General features: G+C 40.8%; 1 protein-coding gene across 4 annotated transcripts in view; it reads right to left on the bottom strand.

Annotated features, from left to right (window-relative positions):
* RPS6KA3 (ribosomal protein S6 kinase A3) overlaps positions 1 to 12,164 on the bottom strand; it is a 147,056-nt gene that overhangs the window by 127,038 nt on the left and 7,854 nt on the right. The window lies entirely within an intron of this gene.

Here is a 12,164-nt window from a genome sequence, read left to right as displayed (position 1 = left end):
CAAATAGGAATGTCAAAAAAACTAACTATGAGAAGTGTAAATAATCTGGTGTATTTCTTAAAGAAGAAAGGCATTGACAAAAGCTTGAAGCCACTGGAAGAGATTTTGCAAACATTAATACTGGCTGTGAAAGTGGTGCCAGTGCTGGAGTTGATTGACTGGTCTAAAGGTGTTTATGAGCCACCTGATGTGCAAAGTGAGAGTGAGTGAGAGCCAATTTGTAAAGTGTATGAGAAACTAATATGAAATTTGTCACACTAATGGATTTTTTAAAACTAATATATGAGCACTTGATATAACCAATAGCTATTAATGAAGAGGAAAGAGAAAAAGATTAACAACAATGAATTGCCTCAAATAGTTACTGAGCATTAACTTTTAATTACTAATTTAACCTGTTTCATGTAATCATCTTTAATAATTAAATATTTTAATGATGTAATACTTTGGTGTAGGGGTTAAGGTGCTGGCATAGAAACCAGGAAACTAGATTCTAGTCCCACTATAGGCATGAAAGCCTGATAGGTAACTTTGAGCCAGTCTCTCTCTCTCAGCCCAACCATATCACTAAGTTATTGTTAGAAAAACAAGAGAAAGAAGGAACATTATGTATGTTTGCTGCCTTGAGTTACCTAGGAATAAAGGCTAAACTCAAATAAAAATAAAATAAACATTTAATTGAGTCTTCCTTCTACCCAAAACATAGCAGAATGTACAATTACCCCATATAACAAACTATTTTGTCACAATCTTACAGCAGCTTTATAAGGAGGACCAATATGATTTTTCCTATGCTACTCATTGGGGAAGACAGGATGGAAATAAATGGTTTGCCTTAAATTACCCAAAGTATTCACATCCAGGGTGAAATTCCAATCAGAATTTTCCTGATTTATAGCTTTTAGTCATTATAACTTAGCCATTTGTACATCATCCTTAGTCATTGTGAAATACCAACTGAATAGTTTTATATTCCTGGTTTCAAACAGCTGACATTTATCTTTGATAAATGTTATAATCAGGGCCGGATTTAGATGAAAAGAGGCCCTAGGCTATTCCACTTATGAGGCCCTTTCACCAGTGGTGGGATTCAATTTTTTTAACAACAGGTTCTGTGGGCGTGGCTTAGTTGGGGGTGTGGCTTGGCAATCATGTGACTGGGTGGGCGTGGCTAGCTGGTCACGTGACTGTGTAGGCGTGGCTAGCTCATCATGTGACCAGGTGGGCGTGGCTATGTGCATAGGGACTACTCAGAGGGCTGAAAAAAGTCATTTCTGACTGGGCCTCGCACTTTTGACCGGTCCTCACACTTATGACCATCCTCACATTTATGCCCGTGCAGCTTTCTTAACAACCATGTCACTCATTTCACAACTGCTTCTCTTCACCATGGTGACAAGATAGGGCAAAAACGTAAAATGTGAGGACAGTCGTAAGTTCGAGGACTGGTCAAAAGTGCGAGGACCAGTCAGAAATAGCTTTTTCAGCCCTCTGAGTAGTCCATATGCATAAAAGGATACAGCAATAGAGAGGGATGAAGGAAGGGAAGGGAAATTAGAGTAGGAGTGAGGGTAAGAGAGGGAGGAAGAGAGGAGGAGAAGGAGAAAGGAAGAGGAAGTAGGGAGGAGAAGAAGAGGGGGAGGAAGAGAAAGTAAGAAGGAAAGAAAAGAGAGGTGGTAGGTTTGAGGAGAAAGATTGCTGTACAATAAAAAAGATGAAAGGGAAGAAAGCCAACCCCAAACAAATATAAAGATATTAAAATAAAGAATGAATTGTTAAACTTTAAAGAATAAAAGGGAACAAATATGAATAAATAACAATAATTAGAAACACACATACAAACATACAATGTATTTTCTTTGAACAGAGTATTTGGCCGGTTCACAAATTTAAACAGTGTTTAGTCATTTCAATTAAATTTACAATTTCTATATTTCCTTTTTGCCATATTTATTCCTCATCTATTTTTGTAAAAAACCAATATTACCCTTCATCCTCATCTCTAATCTTAATCGAATTCAATTTTTCCCTTCTATTCTATATTATACCCCTTCCCATTGTCATCTATTTTTATATCCATCCTCACATTGGTTAATTATGTAATATTAGTTGTTTAATATAAATTCAACATTTTAATATAAATCAATTAGTTATATAACTACCTTTTTTGTATATTAATCAATATGAACATGAATATTCCAATTATTTCCATGCAATCCAATTTCTTACAAATCAATTAATTATATTTACCAATAATAATAAACCAAATAATTTCCCCCATATATTCCTCCAAACCACAACTTAACCATTTCTGCTTTCAGAAATATACAATTAATAGTATCTCAATTATTACAATTCCCTAGTTAAATAGAGCTTTTTTTCTTTTGTGTTTTAAAACCCTGAACTCTCCTCTTTTTCCCTAAATTTCCCATCGTTTTCACCTACCTTTTTTGGTGAGGAAAAAGAAAAGAATTCTGCCTGCCTAATTTTCCAACCTTGCAGCAACAGCAAAGCAGTTTCAGTTTCGTTTCTCAGCAAAGCTAGGGGAAAAAAAATCAGCACTCTTTGCAAGAAAGCAGAAGAGCCCTGAGCAAAACAGCTGAGACAAATCAGCTGAGAGCCGGGAGGCCAATTAGCCTATGCTGAAGCTCCGTGGGCCAATAAAATTACAAAAAAAAGCACCGAAACCTTTGTTAAATTGCTGGCTCCCCCGCCCCTCACCCACCACTATTTATTGGCAATAAATAGTGGTGCGGAGGGGCGGGGCAAGCCAGCAATTTAACAAAGGGTTCGGCTGCACCATTGGCTCTAGGGCGGCCCTTTGAAGCCCCGCGGCAAGAATTTGAAGTTTTTTTTTTCCTCTAGCCATCGGAGGCAGCAATAGATGGGGAGTGGGTGGGGTAAGCGAACGGCCGGCAATCCAACAGAGCAGAGAGTGAGGGTGAGTGAAGGCGTGGAAGCTGCTTTCTCCATCCTGCTCTCTTGCGTCCGGAGCCGGTGCAGAACCACGTGGCAGCCCAGGCAGCGGAACTCAGGCTAGGGAAGGGGTGGGCAATTGTGGCTCTTTTACAACCTGTGGCCTTCAACTCCCAGAATTCCTGAGACAGCCAAGCTGTCTCAGGAATTCTGGAAGTTGAAGGCCACAGGTTGTAAGAGTCACAATTGCTACCCCTGGCTACGGTAGGCTGGCGCCGCGCGGGTGGGAGGCGAGGGGCGGGCGAGCCAGCAATTTAACAAAGGGTTCGGCCGAACCTTCTAGAACCCCCAGAATCCCACCACTGTGTAGGCCCCTCTTGATCTTGAGGCCCTAGGCTGAAGCCTAGTTAGCCTATAGGAAAATCCGGCCCTGGTTATAATCATCAACTATTTAATATTATTAGTTGACTATCAAGTTACACCAGTGAAATTAGCTTTTTATTACTGTAAATTAAATTACTGTACATTTTTTCCAAACAGCACTGTAGATAGACATGGTTATATAAGCTTTTGCATTCAATTCTCTGCAGGAATCCAAATTAATAGTCTCACCAACAATTGTTTTTACTAATGAAGGGGTTGTAATTGATGCTAAGCTTTAAATAGAATCTACATTCCTATAACTTAAGAATTATTCTGTGTTCTCCACTCTGGGATGCTAAGCAAGTAAGGAAGTAAAAATTTATTTATGCTCAATGATCACATGACATACATTATCCTATAAATACTATATAAAAATAGAAACTTAAAATTCATTTTAGTACATCTTTCATAAACAGCAATACACCATGCAATTAACACAAACCTATACCATACAGTAGTAGCAGTTGCACAAAATTTTGCAACAAACCCAGATGTCATCACTAGGTAACATGATTATTACCACTGTAACCACTCCTAGTTTTTTCAATCTTTTCTTGCAAAGCTGAAAGTCCTGATTGCTGTTCTCTATAACTGATATAATTCTTTGAATCTTTCTTTTTTCTAAAATAAAATGTGCCCAGAATGGGATAAAAGGGATCTAACTAGTGCAGAATGTAACTGTCAGCCTCTATGATGCTTGCTTGCTATTGGCTGCCATATTAACAAGGGGGGGAGGTATAGGTATTTGGGTGGGGAAGCGAGCTGGTGGAGATATCTTGTGATGTGACCAAAAAGGGAGGAGAGGGGAGGGATGTTCTCATCGTCTTCTGAATGGACTTGTTGATAGCCAGTCAAGGTCAACCGTTCTGGCATACCAGATGGATGGAGCCATCTGAATATGCACCTCACATGACACCATGGGGGGCTAGGGATTGGACATTCAGCCAGGGTCCTTGGGGGAAGGGATTTGGGAATACTTTCAATATGTAATTTTCGCGCCTTTAGCCTCAGATCTTGCTTTTCTTTCGTTGCTATCAGTTCATAGTCAGTAAAAGTACTTTTCTCTACAAAAATGGCATTGGGGTTTTCCTTTCTTGAGTTTTGAAAAGAGGCACACCTGACATTAAGCAAGGTCTGCTTTATCAGCCATCCCGTAGAAAACTTTACCGTGGGGGCTGAGCAAAGAATGTCTAACCAAGGCAGAGACCAGGAGGACATGGGAGCTGCTGGGTCGACTTCCCCCCAGTCCTGAAGTGGCTGGGAAGAGTCAGAGGGGATGTCTGAACTGCAGATTGAAGAAAAGCTGGTCAGAGCCAAATGGTCGCTGGGCGTAGGGCGAATGGAGGCTCCGGAGGAGATCCCCCTGGGGTGACAGCTGTCAGATGCTGGCATGGAGAGGCTGTCTGGCAGGCTGTTGTTCCCAAAGCCCCCCCCCCCGAGACCTTCAGTGCTGGTATGTGTTGGCGGCTGATGTGGAAATTGACCAGGCCAGAGATCGGTACGGGGGGCCCGCAGCTGGAACAAGCCTTCCCCCTCCACCCCGAAAGAGACCCCTAGAGTGGCCAAAGGGGGCCCCACATCCAAGCCCAGGTCCACTGCATGCTTCAGATGTAGGAAGGAGGGGCACTGAGCTGCTGATTGTTTCTCCAAACCTGGTTTCAAGCCGACCTCTGGAGGAAAGAGAGCCGAGAAGCCCCAGTAAAGAACTGCGAAACAGCCCTGAAAGGTATGGAAGTCATTGAGTTCCACCTGGGAGCTCCGACCAACCCAGGGGACAGCGAAACTGACACCGACCCCCTGGTAAGTCAGCACGTGGGCCCCATGACCATCCTGGTGGAATTAAAGGTGCCATAATCTGGCACCCAGGGGAAGATGCTACCCCTTTTGGACCCTGGGTATACAAGGTGTGTAATCAACCCAGAGGTGGTGGAAAAAATGGGACTGAGACTGAAGACAATGAAAGTGCCCATAGCATTTTGCCAGTTGGATGGGTCAGTAGGTCAGTAGCTTGTGGGGGGGGAAGCCCACTTTGTGACCGAACCAGTTAAGATGTGGATGGGAGACCACCGAGAGACTTTGAGTTTTACCGTAGCCTCTGGAATGGAACGACCCCTCTTGCTCGGACTACCCTGGCTCCGGAAATGGAACCCTCATGTGAATTGGAGAAAGGGTTGTTGCATATCTGTTCCACCCCGCAGGGGAAGGAAGGGGGGAAACCCTTCTGCATGGCCAAAGCCGTGACGGAGCTGGCAGCAGCTGTGAGCGAACACATTGCTGGGGAGGAGAAAATTCCTAAGAAATATTGGGACCTCAGGGAGGCATTCAGCAAGAGGGTGTCAGATGTGCACCCACCCCTCTGCACCGTGGGGTGCAGTCCGTGCACCCCACGGACTGCAGTATAGAAATACTCCCAGGAGTGAAACTCCCTAAACCAAAGATCTACTCCATGACCCCTCGTGAGCTGGAGGAACTGTGAAACTTTATTGATAAAAACCTGAAACAGGGCTTCATCCAACCAGCTAGGCCACAAGTAGCTGCCCTGCTGTTGTTCCGGAAGAAAAAAGATGGCTCTCTTCACCTGTGTGTCGACTACAAAAACCTTAACGCCATTTGCCTAGAAAATGTTTACCCACTACCCCTTATGAAGGACATGTTAACTCATCTGGCCAAGTGGAAGATTTTCAGTAAGCTGGACTTGAGAGAGGCTTACTACAGAGTTCAAATTATGGAAGGGGACAAATGGAAAACTGCCTTCAATTGTCCTTTGGGTTGTTTCCAGTTTAGGGTGCTTCCGTTCGGGTTACAGGGGGCACCGGCAGTGTTCATGCAATTAATTAATGAGGTGCTACATGAACATCTTTTCAAAGGGGTCCTAGTCTACTAGATGACATCCTTATTTACACTGTGACCAGGGAAGAACATGGGAAAATAGTGCGGCCAGTCCTGAAAAAACTCAGAGCTGCTGAGCTGTATGCTAAATTGTCTAAGTGCGAGTTTCACCAGAGTAAAATTGACTATCTGGGTTACCGCATATCGCATGAGGGTATTGAAATGGATCCGGAGAGCTTGTTTTGTTTTTAGTTACCCCTGGTTGTTTAGCAAGTCTTTATATCTTATTATTTTGTCTATATCTAATACATTTGGATAAATTAACGCTTCCATCACTGATAACCAATTTGGTATTTTATTATAATGATTCTTTTTAATTTTTTGCCATACCTGTAATAAAGCGTTCCTGATTAAATGTCTCTGAAAATAACTGTGAGATTTGTTTTCCCCATCCCATATGAATGCACGCCAGCCTATTTGTAAGTTGTGTCCTTCCAATGTTAAGATCCTTTTGTTTTTTAACTCTATCCAACCCTTTATCCAAGTAAGCGCTATTGACTAATACTACATCTCCCAATCTGGAAGCCCAAAGCCTCCTTTCTCTCTGCTGTCCTGTAATAATTTTAATTTAATCTGTGGTTTTTTTCCCAGCCAAATGTATTTCATTGTTAATTTATTTAAGTCTTCCAAAAAGTTTTCCCCTAAATTTATTGGTACTACTTGCAATAGAAACAATATTCTTGGTAAGGTATTCATCTTAATGGAAGCTATCCTTCCGATAAGTGACAATTGTAATTTTTTTCCAGTTTTCTAAATCCTTTTTTATGTTGTATTATTTTGCTGTAATTGTCTTCTTTAATTGATGAACATTTGGCTGATAACCAAATTCCCAGATATTTCACCTTCTTGGTAACTTGCATAAGATTGACTAACTGGGTTACCGCATATTGCATGAGGGTATTGAAATGGATCTGGAGAAAGTCCAGGCAGACTTGGAGTGGGCGCCTCCATACACCCGCAAGCAGCTTCTTAGGCTTTGCCAACTTTTATCGGCAATTCATTCCCTCGTTTACAAAAATTGCATTACCCATTAACAAACTCCTAAAAGGGAGAGGCTAAGCCAAACCCTAGCTGCCCCATCGAGTGGACCATGGAGTGCCAGGCATCTTTTGAGAAACTGAAAGGATTGTTTGCAGCCGAGCCTGTCCTTAAGCATCCTGACATGGAGGCCCCTTTCGTAGTCCAGGCTGACGCCAGTGATGTGGCTCTGGGGGCGGTGCTACTTCAAGCCAATGCAACTGGAACTTTACAACCCTGTGCCTACCTCCTGTAAATTAACTGAAACCAAAAGGAGATGGGCAATCTGGGAGAAGGAAGCTTTTGCTGTCCGATGGGCCCTATTAACCTGGAGGCATTTCCTCGAAGGGGCAAAACACTCTTTTGAGGTGTGGACAGAACGTAAGAACCTAGAGGCCCTAAAAACACCCCGGAAGTTGTCACCCAAACAAGTCCGTTGGGCACAACATTTAATCGGTTTAATTTCTCTCTGTGCTACCTTCCTGGGGGAAAGAATTTTATGGCAGATGCTCTCTCGAGATTGCTCCAATATAATAGCACACGGCTGGAAGTAATCCACCCGGTTATTCCCTCTAAGCAGTTGGCTGCTCCCGTAGTCACCAGAGCACAGGGGAAGGGTGACCTGAAACTATCTACCGATTTAAGCGAGCAGTTAAAGGAAGCACTAAAAACTGATGACTTGTTCATATCTCACTCAAACGACATTTAGACATAACAGTATTATTACACCACACAATTTGGAATAGATGCAATTTCAAATTGTTAGTTTTTAGCAACTATATTACAATGAAATTCATATTCAAGTACTAGAAGACCAAGATCTTTTTCACAGACATTTGGTCCATCCTACATCTTTATTTCCCTCAGCGAAGAAGGCTGCTTTTTTATCTATTACATTTAATTCTATTTTTCCCACTCTACTTCAACCTAACAGTATAATTTCAATTGCTTCTGATTTGTAGAGTATTTGTTATCCTGACCAACTTTGTGACTTATGATTACAACTGAGCCCAAAATATATGTTGCTAAGTGAGATATTTGTTAAGTGAGTTTTGCCCCATTTTAGGACTTTTCTTGCCAAAATTGTTTAGTGAATCATTGCAGTTGCTAAGTTGGTAACATGGTTGTTAAGTAAATCTGGCTTTCCCATTGACTTTGGTTGTCACAAGTTTGCAAAGCTGATTACATGACCCAAGACACTGCAAGTGTCATATATATGTGTCATTTGCTAAGCGGGCAAATTTTGGTCATGTGACCACAGGGATGCTGCAATGGTCGTAAGTGTGCATAATAGTCATAAGTCACTTTTTTCAATGCCTTTGTAACTCTGAACAGTTACTAAACAAGCTGTTGTAAGTTGAGAACTACCGGTATCTATATATGTCCCTTATATTTGTAATAAGATTTTATTTGCTTTTCAGTAGTAGCAGATTTATATTAAATATAAACTCACATTTGGAAAATTTATGAATAACCTAATTTACTTCAGCAATGTATTTGATCAAATACTCCACTATATTTTGTTTAGCAGTGTAGTTAAGTCTTATCTGAATTGTTTGACTATTATATGGACCCACAATTGGTTTGAGAACTAAACTCAAAAAGTATCTCATCAAAATGAGAGCTATCAGTGATATGTTACATAATTTTGTTCAAGTGCTCTTCAACATTTTATTAATGACTTGGTAGGGAAATGCTTAACAAATTTGCCAATGACACAAAGATTACCTGTAATAGTTAGGTGCACATCAGATACCGTGTTTGAGCCTCAGGAAATTCTTGCCTTGGGGGGGCCTGAATAGAAACAATTGGAGATAGAGGCCTAGCAGCAGGAAAAACTGAAGAAGCATCAGCAGCTACATTCTCACCCAGAGTAGACTGATCAGGAGAAAAATCATGTTCAATTTGAATTTGGGAAGAAGGAACAGCCACATTGGAAGTGGGGAGGGCAGGAGATTTAGAAGGCCCCACAGAAGGAGATGAAACTCTAGAGGCCTCTGAAGCAGCTTTTTGAAAGGCCTTTTCCATGGCCTTATGCCTCCTGGTCTCTTCTCTTGATGATGCAGCAATATTAGCACTCTTGGAGTGAGTGGATCTAGTAGAAACGCTGGCTGCCTTGGGAGGAACAGAATCCCCTGAGGAACTTTCTTTAGGATCAGAAGAATGGCCCCTTTTTCCTTTGCTTTGGGATTTATTGCTCCTAGCATCAGCCATGATAGAGCAGAAATTTACTTTTACAGCTCAGAATAAATGCAAAGGATAGAAATCACCCTTAAATGCACCCACAGGGGATAATTGGTGGTTCAGGTAACTCACTGCGCCAGGAGAGAAGCAGAGTAGAATCCAGGAGCCAGGAAGATTACTCACGAGGCAGGAAATGGCCGCTAGCCAAAGGGCTTAAAAGCGTGGCAAAATTGGGCGTGGAAAAGCCTTCGCGCCAGAAATCTGCAGCCACAATTCTCCAAACAGCAGGAGGAGGCAGGGAAACCTCTCCAAAAGCCTCAAAATCCTCTGAAAGTGCTGCAAATAGTAGCGGCGGTGCAAAACACACATGGGCGCTGCCGCGGGGCTGCTCAGGGCCACCGGAACGTTTCTAGCGCTCCCCAGCTGATTCCAATTAAGTTTAGCCGCTTTTGAAGAAAACGCCAGCAATTTGAGCAGAAATGAGCAAACTTAAGTAGAAATAAGCCAGCAATGGCCAAATAAACTCCCCCACGAAGAGTTAATGAGAGAGAACTAACAGACACGACTGTCCTCTACCGGACCGAGTCGAAAAACTGGGTACAGGAAGAGGCGGGGCTTCTTTTGTTGGTGGACTCGGTCCTAGAGCTACTGGCTAGGTTGTAACCCTTTAGTGACCGGTGTTTCCTCTGTGACTGAGAAGTGGAAACACAGCGGGTCTTATTAGAAGTACCAGGAAGATCAGAAATACTAAGCTCAGTACAGGTAATTCTCAACTTACAACCATTCATTTAGTGACCATTCAATGTTACAACAGCACTGAAAAAAGTAACTTATGTCCATTTTTCACACTTATATGACTGTTGCAGCATCCCCATGGTCTTCTTGTTCCTTGGTCAAAAAATAATTAATATGAATGTTCACAGATAATACATATCAACAACACACTGTTTTCAGTATTGTAATAATTTATTGGAAAACTTCCAATGCCTCAAAAGCCCATAATTCAAAACATCAAGAATACTACCAAGAATATTTGTATGTTAAATTCACAACAATTGATCCAAAATTATATTATCAATGCTGTTGATTTCAGCCCAAAACATAATTAATAGAAGATAACTCTAGGTTATATGAGAGAATAGAATAGAATAGAATAGAATGGAATGGAATGGAATGGAATGGGGAAAATAGAATAGAGAATAGAATAGAGAGTAGAATAGAATAGAATAGAATAGAATAGAATAGAATAGAATAGAATAGAATAGAATAGAATAGAATAGAATAGAATAGAATAGAATAGTTGGAAGGGACCTTGGAGGTCTTCTAGTCCAACCCCCTGCTTAGGCAGGACACTTCAGACAAATGGTTATCCATTTATTGGCCAAGTGTGATTGTACACACAAGGAATTTGTTTTTCGTGCATATGCTCTCAGTATACATTAAAAAAATACATTCATCAAGAATCATAAGATACAACACTTAGTGATAGTCATAGGTTACTAAATAAGCAATCATATCATTTGCCCACCCTGCTATAGGGCACTGCACACCAGAACAACTAGACACAAGGACAGTTTTCCCCCTGAATGCCATCACTCTGCTAAACAACTAATTCCCACAACACTGTCAAACTATTTACTAAGACTGTATTACTATTATTCTTCTCATCCTTCCTATTACCTATCTCCTCCCACTTATAAATATAACTTTGTTGCTTGTATCTCTACGATTTATATTGTTTTATTTGATGACGTTTTTGATGTTAGGTTTTAAGTCTTGAGATATGACAGAACCTAGAAACTTGAAGGTCTCTGTTGATACTGTGTTGTCTAGTAATTAATAAGTAAAATACAATCAATATGTTGGTTTGCAAGATAGTTATTAAATAAAGAGACCTTAGCTCTTATTTAAGGCAACTGGGGGAAGTATGGAAATATACTGTATGTCCTGCAATTGCAATGACATTTTTGTATATTTTATACCTGTGTTGCAAAGTCACACACATAGTACTCAAATGTTGGAACTTTTATCATGATGCAAGATGACTTTGACAAGAAATAAGTAGGAACCCTTAGCTCGGCAAAGTATTTCTTTAAGTACAGCACAAGATTACATTCAGAAATTACTCAGGCAGATGCTTCCCTAATTCTTTGAAGTATAAAAAGGAAGAAGTACAATTCAGTAAGATTTGCAAGATAATGTTATCATATCTAAGCATAATAAAATAAGTTTAGCCTTCCTGTAAAATTTATTTCCTGATCTGGTATACCTAGAAGGACTGGCAGGAATAGCATGGGGAAAGGAATAGGGTCCTTTCCAACAGTTGATACTGTGTTATCTAGTACTGTAAGAGACAGTAGTATAGGAGGGTTTCTCCTAAAATCTACCACCATTTCTACAGTTTTGAGTATGTTTAGTTCAAGATTGTTCCTGTTGCACCACAAGGCTAATTGTTCAACCTCCCGTCTGTATGCAGATTCGTCATTGTCTCGAATCAAATGTTGAAATTTCTTAATTGCATCTCCAAGAGCAAGATGACCAGTCAATCCTTACTAAATATTCCCTGATGCATCCAATATATGAATAGAATAGAATAGAATAGAATAGAATAGAATAGAATAGAATAGAATAGAATAGAATAGAATAGAATAGAATACAATACAATACAATACAATACAATACAATACAATACAATACTGTATTGGCCAAGTGTGATTGGACACACAAGGAATTTG

This window comes from Pantherophis guttatus, chromosome 5, assembly GCF_059756535.1.
Source record: "Pantherophis guttatus breed Tessera chromosome 5, ASM5975653v1, whole genome shotgun sequence".
Taxonomy (NCBI): domain Eukaryota; kingdom Metazoa; phylum Chordata; class Lepidosauria; order Squamata; family Colubridae; genus Pantherophis; species Pantherophis guttatus.
Note: the sequence above shows the minus strand (reverse complement) of the source record. Positions and strands in the feature narration are given on the sequence as shown.